The sequence below is a fragment of the Acomys minous genome (genome assembly GCF_964271855.1).
Source record: "Acomys minous genome assembly, chromosome: 17".
NCBI classification, from domain to species: Eukaryota; Metazoa; Chordata; class Mammalia; order Rodentia; family Muridae; genus Acomys; species Acomys minous.
Window position 1 is genome coordinate 71,074,114 of NC_140500.1, and position 10,096 is coordinate 71,084,209.

Sequence of the window (10,096 nt, forward strand, 5' to 3'; positions counted from 1 at the left end):
AACCACATGGTGGCTCACAGCCATCGATGAGAACTGATACCCTCTTCTGGCATACATGCAGGCATAACACCGTATACATAATAAATAAATAAATCTTTAAAAACAAAACAAAACATGGGGCTGGATTGGAGAGAGACTCAGCAGTTAAGAGCATCACCTGCTTTTGCAGAGGACCCTGATTCAAGTCCTTGGACCCACAAGGTGGTTCACAAGCCCCAGTTCCAGGGGATCTGACGCTCTCTTCCGGCCTCTTTGGGCCCCAGGCACACACTTGGTGCACAGATAGACATTCAGGCAAAACACCCCCGCGTACACATAAAACAAAAGTAAATAGGTTCCTAGCCCCCCCCCCCAGGGGGTTCACAATGCTCTGCAACTCCAGTTCCAGGGGATCTGATGCTCTCTTCCGGCCTCTTTATACATATAAAAATTGAAAAGCACACATAAGGGAACAGAAGCCATGGCCCAGGGGTTAAAGAGTGCTTACTAAGCCAGGGGCGGTGGCACATGCCTGTATTCCCAGCACTTGGGAGGCAGAGGCAAGAGGATCTCTGTGAGTTTGAGGTCAGCTTGGTCTACACAGAGAAACCCTGTCTCAAAAAACAAAACGAAACAACAACAAAGAGTGCTTACTGTTCTTGCAAAAAGCTTGGTTCCCAGCACTCACGGGGCAGCTCACAGCTGTCTGTAAATCCTAGTTCCAGGAGAGCTTATGTTTCTTCACCCAGTGAGATGGTTCAGCAGATAAAGGTGCCTGCTGCCAAGCCTGATGTCCTAAGTTCAATCCCCAGGAGCCACATGGTAAAAAGAGAGTCCTGACTCTTGTAAGTTGTACACACACACACACACACATACACACACACACACACACACACACACAATGTAATACAAGTATCTCTAAAGTAATCAACAATCAGATCAGCAAACATAAAAGCCCTGAGACAGAACAGCAATGAGGCTGTTCTGTCAGAACCATTTTTATGAGAATTCATTGGTTTAGCTTGATAGTTCTGTAACCAGTTCTAACAGTGTCAGAGAAATAGCTTATGCGTGCAGTAGGGAAGACACTTCCTCCACCCAGGGTGGGGAGTGGGAGGGTTGCATCCTGAATAGGGTATTATTTGGGTAAAGACGAGTGGCAGAGTTTAGTTTATTAGTCTCCTAAGTGACTAGAGAAATGGGTCAGCAGTTTCTAGCACTGGCTGCTGCTCTTGCAGAGGACCTGAGTTCGATTCCAGCATCCTCATGGTGGCTCACAGCTATCTGTAGCTCCTGTTTCGGAGGATCCAACGTCCTCTTCTGGCTGCTGCAGACACTAGGCCCATCCACATGTGGTACACCATACGTTCAGGCAAAATATTCACACACATAAAACAAGTCGATCTTTCTTTTCTTTTCTTCCCCCCCCTGCTGCCCCCCACCCCCCCACCCCCACCCTCCATCCCCCCCCCATGCCCCGTCTAAGTCAAGCTACTGTTTGTAGACTCTAGTGACATTTCTTTCGGGAACAGGAGCACCCAGCCCCTAAGAGCTGCATGTGACCATCACATCATTTCTCTGGAAACGGTTCTGCCAAGACAGGAACTGAGAATTCTTTCTCCATGACGATGTGTGCTCTCTGAGAACACTGGGTTTCTGCCGTTCTCATTACTTTGCCCTCTGAGCTCCTGGGTCTGGAAAAGGCCACTGCTGTTAAACTCTTTTATGACTCTCTGCCCCCAGGGAACCAGGAATAAAGGTGAGTAAGAACCTCATCCAAGGTAGAAGGTTCTGCCCTCAAGATGTTTCCTTCCCATAAAGCCCACAGCCTCATGCCAGGGCCATTACAGCCAAAGGCAGAGCAGCCAAGTGCCAATTGCATCGTTTTATGAGCTGGTGCTATGAGGCAGCCTCCTCCCCTGGGTTCTGTAATGTGTAGGTGCGATAGGTACTAAAATGGATTTGTTTTTTTTCTTGAAGCTCTGACAGCCAGAGGCTAATTCCCACTGTATTAAAGGCTGAGGGGCGTCTTTGACACATGGGATGGCCATGGATCACTAACCTCTGCAGAGAAAGCTTTCGTGATGCCCGGTCCCCACCATCTCGGCCTGGACTCATTCTGATCTGCAGTTACCGGAAGATTGCTTGCCTAGTCATTTGTAGACGCTAACTTTTTTTTTTTTAAAGGGAAACGAGCTTAAAATGTAATGCTGAGGGATACTGTGAATCAATGGGTAATCTCTCTCAGGAAACTTTCCCTAGGCTTTTCTATGCCTGGACTATGTCTAAGCCACAGTGTGATGAAAATCCCAGAGCAATCAGAGACAGGAAATCTGAGGTTGTCCAGGATGGTTTAGTGGTTTTGTTGTTGCTGTTGTTGGTTTGGTTTGGTTTGGTTTGGTTTGGTTTGGTTTGGTTTAGTTTTGATTTTCAAGACAGGTTTTCTCTGTGTAGCCTTGGCTGTCCTGGACTCACTTTGTAGACCAGGCTGGCCTCAAACTCACAGAGATCCGCCTGCCTCTGCCTCCAAAGTGCTGGGATTAAAGGCATGCACCACCACCACCACCCAGTCCGATGATTTAGTTTTTAATAATGGGCCTCTAGTGACATTTTTTTAAGGAACAGGAGCAGCCAGGCCCTAAGAGCTACATGTGACCATCACATCATTTCTCTGGAAACGATTCTGCCAGGACAGGAACTGAGACTCTTTCTGCAGGGCTATGAGAACACCAGGTTTCTGCACTGTGGATCATCGTGGAATGATTGACAAATAAAACTATTGCATTTAGTGTACATGACCATTGCCTCGTACAGTAGCCTTCATTTCTATTTAGTATTATTTTGCTTTTGAGAACTTGGACTCTCTCTTCTTCTGTCTCTCTCTGTCTCTGTGTCTCTGTCTCTGTCTCTGTCTCTGTCTCTCTCTCTCTGTCTCTCTCTCTCTGGGGTACCCCTCCCCCTTTCCTTCTCTCCCCATTCTCACTTAATAAACCTCATATAATCTAATATCATTTTTAAAAAAGAACTTGGCAGTTTAGCTGCGGATACACCTCTGTACACATTGCTTCTGTTTGCTGACCTCGCCTCCAAGCCACTCCTTTATTTCTATTTTTTGTTTTGTGTCCAAGGAGGCTGGCCCATATATGGACCTCAACATCTCCTTAACATCTAACATCCAAAGAGGCCAAAGAGAATCTCTCCAGACGCAGTGGGAAAGAGGCAAGAGGACCTGGGCGCCAGTTCCTATGCATTCTCCGACATGGACAGTGCCTGAAGCTTGGCCACACTGACCACTGCAGTTCTCCAGGTTCTAGTATCTTCAACAGCCTCTCTGGCACCCATGAAGACCTCACTGCTGTACCCTGCCCTTACACTGGAATTCTTACATTATTGAATCCTGCTGGAATTACCAAACTAGAATGTTCCTTCTGTTTCTAGCCATGATCCTGACTGATGCTGTCACTTAATGAGTCAGATGACCCTAGTCATGTTATATAGGCACTTTAGCCTAATACTCAATGGTATTTTTGAAAATCTCCACTTTGAAGATGGACTCAGCATGTAAAGGCACTTTTTTACCAGACATGAAGACCTGAGTTCAATCCCTGGGCCCATATGTAGAGGGAGAGAACACGCTTCCACATGCTGGCCTCCCACCATGACATCCATGTGCCCACACACATATAACACAGCTGCACACACACAAAGTGAATAAATAAATGTGTGCTAAAAAATTTTAAAGCCAATTCTTGCTGGGAGCCTGGCTCAGTAGTAAAATAGTTGCTCAGCATGCCCAAGGCCCTAGGTTCAAGTCTTAACATTGAATACAAATATTTTTGTTTGGTTAAGACAGGGACTCTTGTAGCCCAGGCTGGCCAGGAATGTGCTGTGAACCCGAGGCTGGCTTTGAACTGTTAATTCTTCTGCGTCCATCTCCTGAGGGCTGTGATTACAATCATGTGCCACCATGCTCTGCAGAATGCTGGTTCCTACACCCTTTCCCTATGGGGAAGCACACTTCCTTAAATACAAAACAAAACATTATCATGTCTGTTCTGTGTCTGTGCTTTCTGAGTGTCGCAATTCCAGGAACACCTAAAAGTACCATGCTGTCTTTTTATGTTTAGGTGTTGGCAGGTGCGATGGCACACCCCTTTAATCTCAGCACTCAGGAGGCAGAGGCAGGCAACTCTCTGTGAGTTCAAGATTATCCTCATTTACCTAGCAAGTTTCAGGACAACCATAGCTACATAGTGAGACACTGTCTCCAACAAACACACAAATATACAAAAATTGCTGCTGCTACTAAAAAGCAGGTACTTGGAATCCTCGTCCTAAAGTGCTTGTGAGTGTTGAGCACTGAAAGGCCAGCTGGATCTCACTGTGATAAACCCAATAGGTGGTCTGACAATACTTTATTCTTAAGCTTTATCACAAACTCAGGAAGATAAAACAAAAATGTTTTCAATGTTTTTGGCTCCAGTTGACTGGCATTTACTAATAGGATGCTAAGGAAGACTACGTGTTTACTAATAGGATGCTAAGGAAGACTACGTGTTTACTAATAGGATGCTAAGGAAGACTATGTGTGCTTTTCTTTTCTTGGTTGACTTAGTGTTTTTGAGACAGGGTCTCATGTAGCCCAGGCTAGCCTTGAATTCTTAATCCTTTGTCTCAACCTCCCAAGTTCTGTGGTCACAGGCATGCATCACCAAGGTGGTTAGTAGTTTTCTTTTGAGTTGACACATAATAACTGTTCATATTTACGGAATAACATGTAATAACACAATGCACATATATGTATATATAATGTGTCATAGTCAAATCAAGATAATTAACATTTCTGTCTCATTATTTCTCTGTTTACAGGCTTCATATTTCTATCCTATGGGCTGGCAAAATGGCTCAGCAAGGAAGGAAGGGTGCTTGTTGTCATGATCTGAAGTCAATCCCTGAAACCCACATGGTGGAAGGAGAGAACATGTCCTCTGAGCTCCAAATATGCACTATGATGCACATGTGCATGCATACACGCGTGCGCACGTGCACACACACACACATGCACCCACACCACTCATAAATAAATGTAAAAAGATCCTTCTAGTTCTTCATAAAATACACAGTCAGTTGTAAACTGTAGTCAGACAATGGGGTGTTAGTAGTTATTCCCCAAAGCTTTTAAAAAATAATTCACTCTCTCATTGTCCCTGACTAAGAGTTGGGGTTGGTATGGCACTGAGGGTTGTTCCCATTTGAGACTCAGAAGGAGATGGCCCCAGTCTAGCAGCAAGGTCCCTCACAGTGAGGGGACCTGGTAAGAGTCAGGTGTCCCCCTTCACCTACCATGTAAGAGAAGTAGTCACCATATCTGGGCTACCATCTAGATTTGCTGGGGAGCTGAGGAGCCGTCATGGCCAGGCTCTTACCCTCAAAGGACCGTCTCTTCTATTGGGGTGTTTGGCTTAACAGAAAGAAAATGATTGATGAGGGGCCACCCTTGCCATGTATGATGAGGGGCCACCTTGCCATGTATGGTTCCCACAGAGCTTTTCATGTAGAATATCTGCTTTAGGCTGCAAAGAGCTGAGCCCCAAGCTGAGCTGGAGACAAGGAAGGACGTGGTACCTGATGTTTGCAGTTGAGAGGGGACTGACTGGCTGTGTGAGGGGAACAGACTCCTATGAAGGCAGGAGCTGGGCAGGTTACTAAGGGCATTGAAGCCAGGCTTAATAACATTTACGTCCAATGCATAAGGAAATAAGAGCCACTAAACATCTTTGAACCACAACCCCAAGGCGAAAGGGATGTTTTATAAAGATGGATCGTGCAGAAATAAGGACAGGCAGGAAAAGACGCTCAAACTCTCTATAGCCACCAATACATGTAAATCTTGAGCTAAGATGACTGTTTACCCACAGAGAAGTCCTCCTAGCATAATATCTGTTCATTTACATTTTGAGACAGGGTCTCGTGTAGCTTAGGCTCCCTCAGACTTGCTATGTTATGGAGGATGACCTTGAACTTCTGACATCCCCACCTCCACTTCATGGTGCGTGTACCCATCATCCCCAGTTTATAAAGTGACAGAGGCAAGATGATCACTGCAAGTCCAAAACTAGACTCATGTGCAGAGCATGCTCCTGGTCACCCAGGGGGGATGTATTGACACCCTGTGTCAAAGAAGCCCAGACTTAGCCCGGTGTGGTGGCACAAGCCTGTTTCCTCAGCGCTTGGGATACAGGCAGGCCAATCCCTTCACCTAATCAAATAACACATAGAGAATTCCTGGCCAGCCTGGTCTACATGGTGAGTCCCAGGCCAGGCAGAACGAGACAGCGAGTCTCTGTCTCAAAACCAAATCAAAACAACAGCAAAACCCAAAACAAATGAAAAAACCCCAGAGAAACAGGCTTTTCTGTCCTCCTTTCGGAGGGTGGCCTGGGTCTAACTATGCTTTTTCCAGTACTTTGGACTTTTTAACGTTTTCTAAACCTCCTCTTCCCATCATGTGACTGACCTCCAAGCATGGCTCTCTCTCTCTCTCTTCCTCTTAAGCTCCCTATGAATATATAATAAACTTCTCTCTAAAACTCAAAACAACAACAACAATCTAGGATTCCTGCCTTGGAGCCCCTATCAACCTCAGAAGTTATTTTCACCATCTCCTTAGCAAATATATATTCACTATGGGAAGAAAAAAAAAAGCCCTGACTCTGGATTTAGTCCCCAACAGCACAAAATAAACCACAGTTCAAACACTTGCATGGATTACGCCTTCAACCCCAGTCCTCAGGAGGCAGAGGCAGGCTGGTTCCTGTGCCACCATGTCCAGCTTTTTGGGATTTTGGTGTTGTGACACACTGTCTCATACGGTCAGTGTGATCTTGAACTCCTGATTCTCCTGCCTCCACCTCTTAAAGACTGGAGTTCAGGCCTGTAGCACCATGTTTCACTCTAGAGGAACTACGCTGAGACAGGAGCTCACACTGTAGCCCAGGCTTACCTCGAGGTGACTAACTATGTAGCCCAGGCTGGTCTCAAACTTGAGACAGTCCGAGTGCCTTGGCCTCCTGACTCCTGGGACTATGTAGGTGTCATCACACATACATGCCATATGTGCTTTGACTATGCCTACATTTCTGCATACGTAGTGTTGATCTACCCGTGTTTTAGAGATAGGGCCCAGGGATTTGACTAGATGCTCTGGTTGATCAACTTTCCTTCCATAAGTCTCCCCTTTCACTATTCACCCGAGCCCAGGCTTTGGCCTGCTCAGCCTCAGAAGCACCTGGCCTGCTTCCCTTCTGAGCCAATGACCTTTTGTCTCCCGGCCAGTTGCTTGTTTATCTTTCCTAGGCTATTTGAGCCATTAAAAGAATGTATTAGTTTGTTTTGTGGCTTCCCTGTTCCCTCGACTTCTGTTCCTTGCTTGACAAGATAAAGAAATTGTGCTGACTTTTTTTTTTTCTTTTCACTATTCTTAGGGGAAGGAGCAGGAAGGAACGCCTAATCTGAAACAGAGAATGAGAACACTATTCTTTTGTTTCCCCGCTACATGACCCTTCTTGCCATTTTGCCCTAAAACACAGTATTCGTTGGACAGAGTATGCAGAAGGCCCTGTCTGTCACGTGTCAGTGGGAGTAGAAAGCGGGGTATGGAGGTCCAGGCCCAAATCAAAGTTGCAGGGTCTGAAATGGGCCAGACATGTCTGAGAACCTTGGTGTTAGGAGTTTGTTGGAGAAGATAGGACAGTGGGTGCAAGGCCTGATGGTTTGGGTTGGGTTTTGATTTTTTGGGTTGTTGGGGGTTTTTTTTTTTTGCATTTATTTGTTTTCTGTGTCTATATCTATATGTGTTTGTGTGTACACTCATGTCTATGGTAAACAAAGGTGAAAGGGCAACTTGCAAGAATTGGTTCTTGGGGCTGGAGAGATGGCTCAGTGGTTAGGAGCACCGTCTGCTCTTCCAAAGGTCCTGAGTTCAATTCCCAGCAACCACATGGTGGGTCACAACCATCTATAATGTAACCGGATGCCCTCTTCTGGCCTATAAGCAGATAACACTGTATACTAAATAAATCTTTAAAAAATAAAAATAAAAAAAAATTGGTTCTCTCCTTTTATCATGCATGGGAATATAATGCAGATTGTCAGGCCTGGTGGCAAGTACCTCTACCCACTAAGCCAACTTGCTAGACTGAGGAAGAGCAGGGATTCCAAGCCCCCTCCGTGGCTGACACTCAGGGTACTGCGCTGGAAAAATGTTTCCCGTGACAAGTGTTTGTACAGGTTTCTGCAGGTGGCCATAAGGGTCAGATGGCTTAGGGAAAGGCCTTGCATGCTTTTTGGCAGGTAGGTCTTATGTTTTATTCTGTGGAAACAGACGAGTTTGGTAGTGGAGCAAAAGAAAGGTAACATGGAAAAACTTGGTTTACTATATGGAGTTTTGGTGTTGCTTGTGTTGCTAGTGGTCCATACCACATTGTACTGTGAAGGTCAGAGGACAGTTTGCAGGGCCAAGTTCTCTCTTCCCACTTTGTGTGTCCCAGGGGACACACAGATAAGACTGAGGCTGTCAGGCTTGGCTGCAAGCACCTTCACCCTTGGAGCCATCTCACGGCCCTCTTCAGCATACCTTTAATATTTAATTAAAATTTGAAAAACTTGATAGGGACGGAGGCCGCTTGCAAACGATGTGATGATAAAGCTTTACCCTCATGACCCTGCGACTCCAAACTCACCTTCAGTCTCTCTCTTTGTTTAACAGTCAGACCAAGAAAACGAAAAGGCCAAGTTCATCGACTGAGCAAACACACGAAGGAAGAAACCGTCTGGGAGCCGCAGAGTCTGTTTTCTAGATCCTGTCTGCTTTTGAGCATGCCTTCTTTTGGATATTTTATTTATTAGTGTAGTCACAAATGTTTTCTTGAGTGTTTGAGAGGCAGGAAAGGGTTAGGTTGTAAAGCCTAGGCAGTTCCTGGTCCGATGGTGGAGGCAATAACTAAGCCATAAAGATGAACAAAGAAGGATTGTAGTATAAACAAGGTCTGCGCTAGAGACACACAGGGCAGCTACAAGCAGCTGAGCCTGGAGAGGCTCGAGACATCAGTAAGGGTAAACACACACCCACCGAACACTGTATAGCATTAATTCATCTGATCACCAGCTCACAACACCCTTAATGAGGTCGGTGCCATCAGTATCCCAAATTCGCTGAAGATAAAACTAAAAGGCACAGAAAGGCAAAGTCACTTGTGAGTGTGAAGACAGGACTCAAATCCTGACATGGTTGTGTTTTTTTAATTATTTGTTGTTTTGTTTTCTATTGTGTATATTCATAGTACATGGTACTGTATTATACAAGGACTTTTTTTGTTTTGTTTTGTTGAGACAGGGTCTCTCTGTGTAGCCTTGCCTGTCCTAGACTCGCTTTGTAAACCAGTCTGGCCTCGAACTTACAGCAATCCACTTGCCTCTGCCTCCCGAGTGCTGAGATTAAAGGTATGTGTCACCACAAGCAGCCTCATACAAGGACATTTTTATACAAGCATATATTGTACATCAAACACCAACTACATTTCCCCCACATCTCCCTACTTTTCCTTTATTGGGGATTGCACATGCTAGGAAAGTGCTCTATCACCGGGCTTTACCCCTAATTCTCCATCATCTATCTATCTATCTATCTATCTATCTATCTATCTATCTACTTATTTACTGTACTTGCTAGGGAAGTGCTCTATCACCAGTCTTTAACCCTAGACCTCCATCTATTTATTTGTTTGTTTATTGAGGTAAGGTTTCAACAGGGTTCTCAGCCTTATCTTTGTAGCTCAAACAGGACTTGAACTGGAGACTTTCATACCTCAGCCTCCCATTAGCTGGGGTCATAGGCTGCACTACCAGGATTAGTTACGTATTGTGTTATTTTGCAGGGGGGTGGGGGTGGGGCTGGCATTGTTAAGTATTTGTTTGTCTTCTTGTTTTGTTTTAGTCTTTATTTTTTTCTTTATTTCATTTTCAAATGTTTTGTGTTTTATTTAAATGGGGTATTTTAAAGAACAACCTTATGGTCGTAGCAGTACTAAGCAGAAAAGTACATGGTTCCCATATGTTC

At 45.1% G+C, this 10,096-nt stretch overlaps 1 long non-coding RNA gene across 2 annotated transcripts; it reads left to right on the plus strand.

The window, feature by feature from the left end:
* The first annotated feature begins 1,617 nt into the window (after window positions 1-1,617).
* Window positions 1,618-9,496, plus strand: LOC311588381. Of its 2 annotated transcripts, XR_014776183.1 has the most exons (3): window positions 1,618-1,738; window positions 7,464-7,610; window positions 8,747-9,496. It is a non-coding gene; the product is annotated as an uncharacterized lncRNA (long non-coding RNA). The 2 variants fall into 2 exon arrangements; XR_014776184.1 differs by lacking the exon at window positions 7,464-7,610.
* The last annotated feature ends 600 nt before the right edge of the window (window positions 9,497-10,096 follow it).